General features: G+C 34.6%; 2 non-coding genes across 2 annotated transcripts; both read right to left on the bottom strand.

The window, feature by feature from the left end:
- Window positions 1-8049: 8049 nt before the first annotated feature.
- Window positions 8050-8122, bottom strand: TRNAQ-UUG. Its single transcript has one exon. It is a non-coding gene; the product is annotated as a tRNA-Gln (tRNA).
- Window positions 8123-9160: 1038 nt separating this feature from the next.
- On the bottom strand, window positions 9161-9250 carry LOC113319857. Its single transcript, XR_003345836.1, has one exon. It is a non-coding gene; the product is annotated as a small nucleolar RNA Z101 (small nucleolar RNA).
- Window positions 9251-9879: the final 629 nt, after the last annotated feature.

Raw genomic sequence — 9879 nt, forward strand, 5'->3', positions numbered from 1 at the left:
GTTTATTAAAGTCTTCGACGTTGGTTCGTAGCAACTCTTAGTTGTGGGTGAGATCATCTAAGGGAATCAAGTATGTAGCATCCTGCTGGGATCAGAGGGTAGGAGCATAACTGTACCTTGGATCAGTGTGGGATTGATTTGGGTTCAACTAAAGTCCAGATCGAAGTTAGTTTGGAGTAGGTTAGTGTCTGTAGCGGCTTATTACAATGTGTGTTCAATCTGGACTAGGTCCCGGGGTTTTTCTGCATTTGTGGTTTCCTCGTTAACAAAATTCTGGTGTCTGTATTATTTCTATTTCCGCATTATATTTGTTTATATAATTGAAATATCACAGGTTGTGCATTTTTCAATCAATTAGAATATCCGACCTTTTGGTTGTTATTTAAATTGATTGAGACTTGGATATTGGTCTTTGGTACCATCCAAGTTATCTCTCTAGTATTTGATAAAGACTCGCAGATTTCTATTTGCTTGAGTATATATCAAATCGAGAGATTGAGATATAAACTCTTTGATATACTTTTTATCTAGATTGAGTCTGACTATCTAGTTGATTCTCTAGAAAGTATATTGGAGTTTGTCCATACATATTGCTAAGCGAAATATTGAGTGTGGTTGTTGTACCCCCGCTTTTTCACATACATTCAAGCCAATAAGAGGTAAAGTAGAAGAAACAATATACAAAAGGTTAGACAAACCTTGCACAATCTCTTGTATCATGATATCCTCATCCTTGAAAAATTCAAGTGAATTATTCACCTCTTTTATATCGTGGTCCTCTATCAAACCTTGCAACCGTTCTTCGACCGTTTCTGCCTTAACCAAAGTCTCGACACAAACATCATCATTACAATCATTTGCAAGCTCAATCGGGTTTTCAACAATATTGGTCATATCGCTCTCATTCTCAACATACTCATCTTCGTCTTCATTTTCAGACTCACCGTAATAAGAATCGTCGTCGGTTTCCCAACCTATATCACAACGCCGTTTAAGTTCCATACGAATGGTCCTACTAATTTCATTGACAAGCTCTTCCGAGGATCCATCATCTTCCAACTTGTATAGTTTTTGTGCAAGTTTCTTGACGTTCACATGCTTACCACCATTGACTACAATAGGTTATCTATCCCATGACTCTTCCCTTTGAATGGGTGAATGATCATAACTACGACCTAGAGTCGGGTAAGAAAAAGTGTTGCAGAAATTAGTTTGTGCGACGTTCTCTCTACCACGGTCAAGTTGGTCTAGTCTTTGTTGCAATCCTTGTAATCCATTCATAACTTGCATACAACTTGAATAAATCCAATTGGAATTAGAATTGTCCCTCTTTGGTGCTTGACTTACATACCCACTACAAGGTTTTTGTTGATATGTATGAAATCACCATAAAGTTCTGTAGGATATGCATCATAGCCAATAAACTGGTTTTGATTGTATCCCAAAGTTGGTGGGCAATTGTCATAGTGTTGAGGAGGTTAAAAACCGTATCCGTTGTTCCAATATGCTCCTTCCATAATAAGTACCTGAAACAAGAGTTCTCAAAACAAAGTTAAAAACCAGAAAATAAGAAAAACTAAAACAAAAATAAGAAACCAAAAAACAAATAAAAACCTGCTGCCTCCCCGGCAGCGGCGCCAAAATTTGATCATTTTCGTATGCGTCAATAATAATATTACTTTCTTACTACTCAAATATATTATATAACAAGGGCAAGAAAGGATCGTTCCCACAGATAGGACTTAGGTTGTCAATATGTTTCGGTTTCATATATAAAACAATGGGGGGATTTTCTGATTTTTATGTAACTAAACTAATATAAAAGCAAAACAAGGAAACAAAGCACGCAAATCAAGGATGTGAAAATATTGGATAAAGGTTTCATCTTCAATGGTAAACAAGTATTGAATGTATGATTAGGATTCATATTTAATCTCGCTATCATCAAAATCCCTAGAGTATCAAGAGAGCAAGTTACTCCGTTAATTTCCTAAAATCATCACACTTGCATGTAAAACGATGCACGCATGAATGCTTCCTTGAGAATAACCCGACGTCTTGCGCTAATAAAGTTCAATTCCCAAAGGTGCATTAAGAATGGTGAAATAGGCTAATCAATGCAATTGAAATACATTGCGCAAACAATTCGAACAAAGGTCAATTTCTACATATGATTACAAGAAAGTATCACTACAATCCGTAATCATATCATGCTACTCGTATTCAAGGTTATCGCTCGATGATAAACCATAATTAGCTATAGATATGGATGTGAGTTCAATTAATTCTAGCCTTAACTAAACAAACACACAAATCATATTGCAATACATCAATCATGTTATTGTTATAAACCGTATAAATTGAACGATAATATTGAGAGAAAACTAATTCATAAATCAAATACCATGCTTGCAAAATCCGACAACATCTTTAACCAATAAAAATAAATTATCTACTTGTGTTAACGGAGTTATAACAAAAAACAAAGAAGAAAGTATCATGTTCTAAACCCTAGAATCAAAGTAGAAGAAAGGATAATAGATTTGAATAGAACCCACTTCTTTTATATAATGTACAAGATTGTTCCGCACGTGCATGTGCACGTGCAAGCTGAAAATACTTTTTTATCTACTCTACTGTCAAGGGTCTGGGATTCACAGCTTCTTATCGGTTAACATTTAAATTATTCAAATTACTATCATTCCCTACATTTTACGTGTAACACATTCCTCATTTGGTCACGACATATTTAGGAAATTGAAATTTTTTGACAGCTTCTCTAAGCACGTGCCATCCCCTTCGTGTTTGTATCTTAGTATTTATTTTATTTATTTATGGACCCCCAGATGTGATCTGCTCTTTCTTAAGTTTGTTTTGTACGTTTACCATTTTAGCCTCGTTTAATTTAAAAGACATATTCGAGAGAGTTATAAAAATAAGGGCAAAATAGGATTTCCAAAAGTTGCAGCTTCATTTACTGTTCATACACGGTGCCTAAGGGGAGTTCCCTTTATAATAGTAACTAGGTATCACCGGGGCCTTACGTCCCCGGCTCAACCTTTCATTTTTCTTCGTAAATGTACATATTTTATTCCTAAGGTACATATTTAATTTTTAAGGCACATACTTTCAACACTACATTAAAAAAATTACAACGTAGTCGGTACTAATAAAATATTTAGGCACACAATTTCACCCAAAATATTTAGGCACACAATTCAATCAGAAAAAATATCTTGAAAAAAATATCGATCACTTGATCTTACTTTCTCAATCATTGGCTGCCTACTCGTCATTATCAGAGTCTACTTTCTTTTTTAGTTTTCACCGAATCCCTTTTTCATTAGCTAGTATGTTTGGTTGCTTTGCTTCCTTGTTGTTTCTTAATACACGTTTCCAACCCCTCTTACATGTCTCCTAGTCCTTTATCTTTGGTAGTATGTGTAACATATTTTTCACGTCCAGAACCCTGTAGAGAATATGAGCTTTATATGTAAACAATGATTCATATTTGAAAATGGAAAGTACTTTAATACCAATCACTTGCAAAGCTACCTGGTATTTTGTATCAACATCTGAATCCTCTAAAAGCCTCCTGGATTGAGTGCTTGTTGGAACTTAAAATTATCAGATTGGATGTTTATATTGTATTTTAGATTACCAATATCTGATTCGGTTGAACCACCTTGTGTGCCTTTTCTCCCTTGTTAATATGCTTTTGGAAATAAATAACATGGTGAGAAAGCGTTCGTAGTACATCTATCTATACTCAAGTTAAATGTTCTTACTAATATGTCGTCACCTCATTGTGTTGTTCCACGTCATCCTACATATTTTTTGGCAATGTATCTTATCAACTTTTCTGCAGTCTTTCCCAGCGCTGTGAACGTTGTTGCATCTCTGTCATCCTTTACATCCAAATTCAATTTATACATGCGTGTATTCTAAGGTGTTAGTAAGCCTCGGTGTATTGTCCATCCATTTATTTAAATTTCGTTCATTCATGGTACATCATTTTCAAATTTAATTTTTCACTTGGTACACCAAGGTTCCTCGCTTTTGTCTTACTCAACCTTTTTATTACATCTTCCTGCAAGCCATGTAGTACCATTCTATGTTCTCAAGCAAGCCCTGTCGCCTCGTTGGTGAATATTTTACCATGTCATTTACTCAAAGCATCACATATTTAATTATGTTTTAATTCTAGCATGTAAAAAATTCAACAAAATATACACTTACCATATTTCACTGTCAGTTGAATCCTATATGGTCTTTCTATATTCGTTGGGGTCATCCGGTTGCGGTGGGCCAACCATTGTGATTCCATTGTATCCTGATCTAAGCCTGTATAAATTAATTTTGTAGTTTTAGATAGTCTTAATTTTATTTTACGCACGAAAATAAGCATATCATCTTAATTTACGGTGTTGGAAAATAAGACAAAAAGTCATTATACAAACAGTAAAAGCACAATGCTTCTTACTTGTTATTTTGAGTTAGTTTACTTACAAAAAATTTATAAATAAAGTTAAAGGCATTATTCTATAGGCTTAAATTCCAATCAAAGAGTACCACATTGAAACAAATAGAGTTATCGAAACAAATGTTAGGCATAGAAAAGCAGAAAAGCAGTTGAGCATTTTAATACATCGTGACCTTAGAGGAAAGTACTTGCACTTGGAACCAAATTTGTCACCTGAAAAATTATTCGAGTCCATGGATAAGCCAGGTACGGAATATCAAGTTCAGATTTGTATGCATAGACAACTTTAGTTCAAAGCTCAATGCGCTTCATGAATTTCTTTTGTAGACTCTTTGTTATTGGAATCCAGAACTCGGTCAGCGAAAAGGACTATGTCAAGCCATTTAGTAAAGATGTGTTGCATATTATGACTGTCAAAACCCTACTAAATATATATTTTAGAGGGAAGTAATATTGAGGTTTTAAAGCAACACAAACCTTGGATTTACAAAACTGAATCTTTGTATCCAAATACATAAACAGGTTGTTAGCATTGCAGTCATCAATAACCAAGTTCTTTTTTCTGATTTGATTCTCAACAACCTTTCTGTAATGAAGTCAATAGAATAAATAATTAGCAAACAGAGAAGGAGGATAGTGTTGCACGTCTACTTATAGTTGAACCGATTCTAAGATGGTCAGCTCACCGAAGAGGACTATTTATTCTACTTAATCAACATGATATAGTATACAAATGATATTCAATTCAGCTCGAGCAACTTGGTTTGACCTAATAACCATTAGAGCATCCAGTATTAAATCAAACCAATTGATGTTGTATGACTTGGGTCCTACACAAAATAAAGAGCACATTAAGTGAGCTTCCATAACCTACATTTGTTGTGTTATCATCCGCTTACCAATATGCAAGCCGTGCCTACATAAGACAGGATAAAGATCAATTTTTACAAATGTATTTGTATATATGAACTGCAATATGATTTAGCTTCTCTCTTAGTAACATCTTTTCTTCCGACTGTAGTCTCTTAAGACATATTCTTCAACTTCATTTTCTTTCATTGATGGCACAAAAGGAGATTCAACATAAACTTTGTTCTCAAAATGGGTTTAATTTTACCTAAATTGAACTTATTTGGTGAACCATCCTAACTTTTTCTCTTTAACTTGATGATGAATAACAATTGTTCCCTTCATATCCACCACTACCATTACCACTACCATCACCAAGACCCGAAACACTGGCAAAAAAATATAGAAAAATAAAAGTTATGGTACTTTTTAGAGGATGAGGGGTTTTGGTACCTTTTACTGGCTTGGTACGAACCCAGGTCACTTGATTTACTATCAACTCATTACTTTCTTCTTCTTCTCCTTTGAGTAAGTAAGAAAATTTTCCATCTTTAGCTGCAAGATAGGATGAAAAGAAAATCAGCTTGCCATTAATACTGGTGCAAAAGTATTTCTCGGGTTTGCTGTAAACTTTTAACCCTTTCTAGAGCTTAGGAAATTCCAGGTAGCTCCAATGTTTTCTGATAATCAAATGAGCCCCACAAAAATAGAGTTTTTTTTCCTCATAAAGTTAATCTAGAGGTTGCACCACCTTCAAACCATGCAGTTTCAGATTCTACTATTCAGATTTACCACATCCATAATCATGAATAACTCTCCAAAATTAATCAAATTACCCCACCAACTGAAATTATCGTGTTGTTCCACTGTTGTATCAAAGCTCTACCATTAAAAAATACGAATCAGCATTTGTATGCAAAGATTAATAAAGTGCATTGTAGTTTTCATATGCGTCCCATAACTTGAAAGATATTGTTGAGTTATGTTTGTGTTATGAATATATTCTAAAGAATATTTAGCTAGAAAACCCAAGATCATTAGCTAGAAATTATAATAATCATAGCTCATATAATATCGTTGGCTTGTATCTCGAAAATAATAAAAATCATTAAGACCGTTTAAAAATTGATGAAAATCTTAAATATAAACAGAAACTAACCTAAAAAATTGACAAAAAAGCTTCATCTCCATCATTTAACCCAATTTCACAGTTCATTAACAAATATGGAAGGAACAATCGGTGCACTAGAAAACTCTTTTCTCATTCTCTTAGGTTCTTAAGATCAAAGTTGTAAATCATTCCATGTAAACCATAATAGTGGCAGTTGCCTCTTCGTGATCGCTACTCTGGCTTTAAAACAACGTCAGTTGAAGCTGTGAATATACCTCAAATATCAATAAAAAAATTCAAAATATGAATACAAACACAAACTTCGAGACAATAAGGCAGTAAACAGTTTTTCTGCCACCAGATTCAGAATGATAGTATATAGAATGCAAGACTAAGCATAACTGTATAGTAACAAAGAGCAATTATATCAATAGTTGGTCGGGTTACTTCCTAAGCATACCTTAAAAACATCAAGGAAGTATTGTTTTCTATGAAACTCCCTGTCCGTTTTTTATGATTCGTAGTCCAGCAAAAACAGAGATGTAAATATGGCTAGTCTCGCTGATCAAGTTAAGACATGGAAGAAGATTTTTCAGCAATACTGATCTGGTATAATATGCGAGGAACAACAATTCACAATTTAAACATTGAAGTATGTTGCTTCCTTGAATTGGAATCGAGAGAACTGTTAATATTAAGTTAGGCTAGACTTTTGAATTGTTTTTGTAAATTGCCAACCAAGAGACTACTGCATCGATTTTGAAAGTAGATACTGTCGTATGTGCAATATTGTACATGTGAAATATATATACAACGGAGGCAACAATTACCATTAACTAAATGCTCTTGTCAACAAACAACCAAATACCCCAAAGCAGCATAGGCTAGAAACATGTAGACTTGGCTTAAAAACAGATAGTACCTGCGAGTAAAGTTCTCCTAACTGGAGTTTTATGAATTGTGTATCAAAAGTTACGCATAATATACACGTAAAAAAAATTCGATCTGAAAAGTTATGAACAATTACTATCAATGACCACCATAGCATATTATGTCCATGCATGAGTCTTAATTCCAGGTAAGGTTAATCATTTACTTATTGCACAAACAGTTTACAAAGCTTACACTCGGTAATACCTTGAAAACCCTGCAAAAAAAAAGTAATATTCAGTCTTTATGCATAGAGTTTGCAGAATTTTTGCTGGTAATAGGTTCCTAATGCCCAGTCATGCCCACGGTCTTTGAGAACCCAGCATATAAATTTTTACCTCTAAAGGATTAAAAACAAAAACATTTGATTACCTATGAAAACATTTTGAGTACCTATAAAACAATACAAGATGCCTCAATTCGAACCTTAGACGTGTAATGAAGCACCCGTGAACCTTGATAAATAAGAAGTATAAGTGGATTGATAAAAGGAATAAAAATACCATAATTGATCTGCAGAGACAGTGAACTACCTCAGTTGGCTACCTAGAGACCTGTTAATCTCCAGTGAAGTTTACTTTAATATAAGTGCGATAAGTAATAAGATTTGGTACTGCAAAAAAAAACCATGATAGATTAGTTGCACCAAAACATGCGTACAACCATAGGGTCCCTCCGCCATCTGTGAGAATCGAACCCACGACTACATAGTTCAAAACCACGAGCTCTTCCAGCTGAGCTAAGATGGCAAGTGGCAATACATGGAAACTGAATGAGCTCCGATAAAGAGATGAGATTTATAATCATACATCATCTTGGGTCACTATATTGTAGAATTTTCACATAACAAAAATTTATTATGACTTTAATATTTAACATCAAAAAATCAGTCTTCGCATCATAATAAACTTATCGATACTTGGCAATTTCATTTAGGAAAATTAAGTTCACAATCACCGGTTCATACCAATCGAGCACTTTCGATCCATTACAATGAATAAAATGACTTGGCTTTCTGGATGGTCTCGGAAGTTGAACATATTTGATACAAAAATAAATTTATAAGGAAACAGGTTCCCTATATCTAAGAGATGCAAAGGAAAAATCATCTATGGATCTAGAGTTAACTATACCCGACAACCACACTTGTAAAAGGAAATTTGGCATACAAATGCAAGACATATGTTACGAAGCCTTCCAGGGATTAGTCCTTGGTTGAAAACCATCATCTGATCCAAATACGTTGATGCAGGGGCTCCACTGTCTGATTCACCTGCTTCAACCATTGAGCACATTGGTTACGATAAATGGAGAAAATTAAGGCCAATTTGTTGAGCTCAAATATGAAATTCCATGAGAAGAAACTTGATGCTCCAGCAAAGAGACCCAGATCAGTTATTCAGTCTCCTTTGGCAGTTGGTGATTATCATCAAACTGCTATATGTGATACATATATTTCCTGTTAACATACTATTATATCAACTACGTTTGCAATTCGGTTGGCTAGTTTTGGCTCAAGTCGAAGAAGTGTGTCACAAACATTTGCTAAAACATGAACTGATTTGCTCGTTATGAAAGGCCCTGTAAGATTCTTCATGGGTTTGTTGTACACATTCGAAAGTTCAGATCATAATAGATACTGGCGTTCCTAGAGCTAATACTATTGTGCCATCAGTTTGACGACCAAATACATAAGGAATTTACCTAATCATCTCCTCATTATTTCGAATACTGAAACAAAATAAAATGAGGGAAAACAATAACAAAACAAACAAAAAAGGATTTCTTCTGGGCACCAGATCTCCAAGGTGTTAACATCAACGAAGTATTCAGAAGCACATTACCATTTACCAATAGAATTTCCTCATTTGCGCACTTTTACATTCAATAGTTAAAGAAAACCACAACTATCATTCAGAAAAGGCTAATAAAAGCTATGCAAAGAGTAAAGGAAGTTCGTGTAAATAACAATAGAGGTGGAAAAACTGACCTTGCTCGAAGGACTTGTCTGACAGCTGAGGTGCAAATTCAATAAAATGCAAGGATGAATATATGAGAATACAGAATCAAATAACAGGAGTAATCTGTACACCCCTCCTCTCTGACTGAATAACATGAGCGTAAAGCTTATGTGATTAGCAGTGGCAATATCCTGACATAACCGAAAAGAATTAATTTCGACATGCAGAAACATGCAAGTACCCTATGGCAGTGTGAATTCACAAAAGATACCAAACACCACCAACAATACATTGCAATGTTGTCGTGCCTGTGAACTTGTTTTTTCAGCCAAGGATTCCAACTCATTTCTATTTTCATGCAAATACACATCGAGCACCATATCCTTGTGGGCCATAATGCCTCTTCTGATATTGTTTTATTCAGCCATTCTGTAACTCCAGAGCACAGCACGAAAAGTAAAAGTGTAAAACAATTAGATTCCAATTTAAGTTATCATGCCTATGTGCTATTTGGAGAAGCATTAAATGGTTTGCCAACCAAGCAA

Source organism: Papaver somniferum, chromosome 10 (genome assembly GCF_003573695.1).
Source record: "Papaver somniferum cultivar HN1 chromosome 10, ASM357369v1, whole genome shotgun sequence".
NCBI lineage: Eukaryota > Viridiplantae > Streptophyta > Magnoliopsida > Ranunculales > Papaveraceae > Papaver > Papaver somniferum.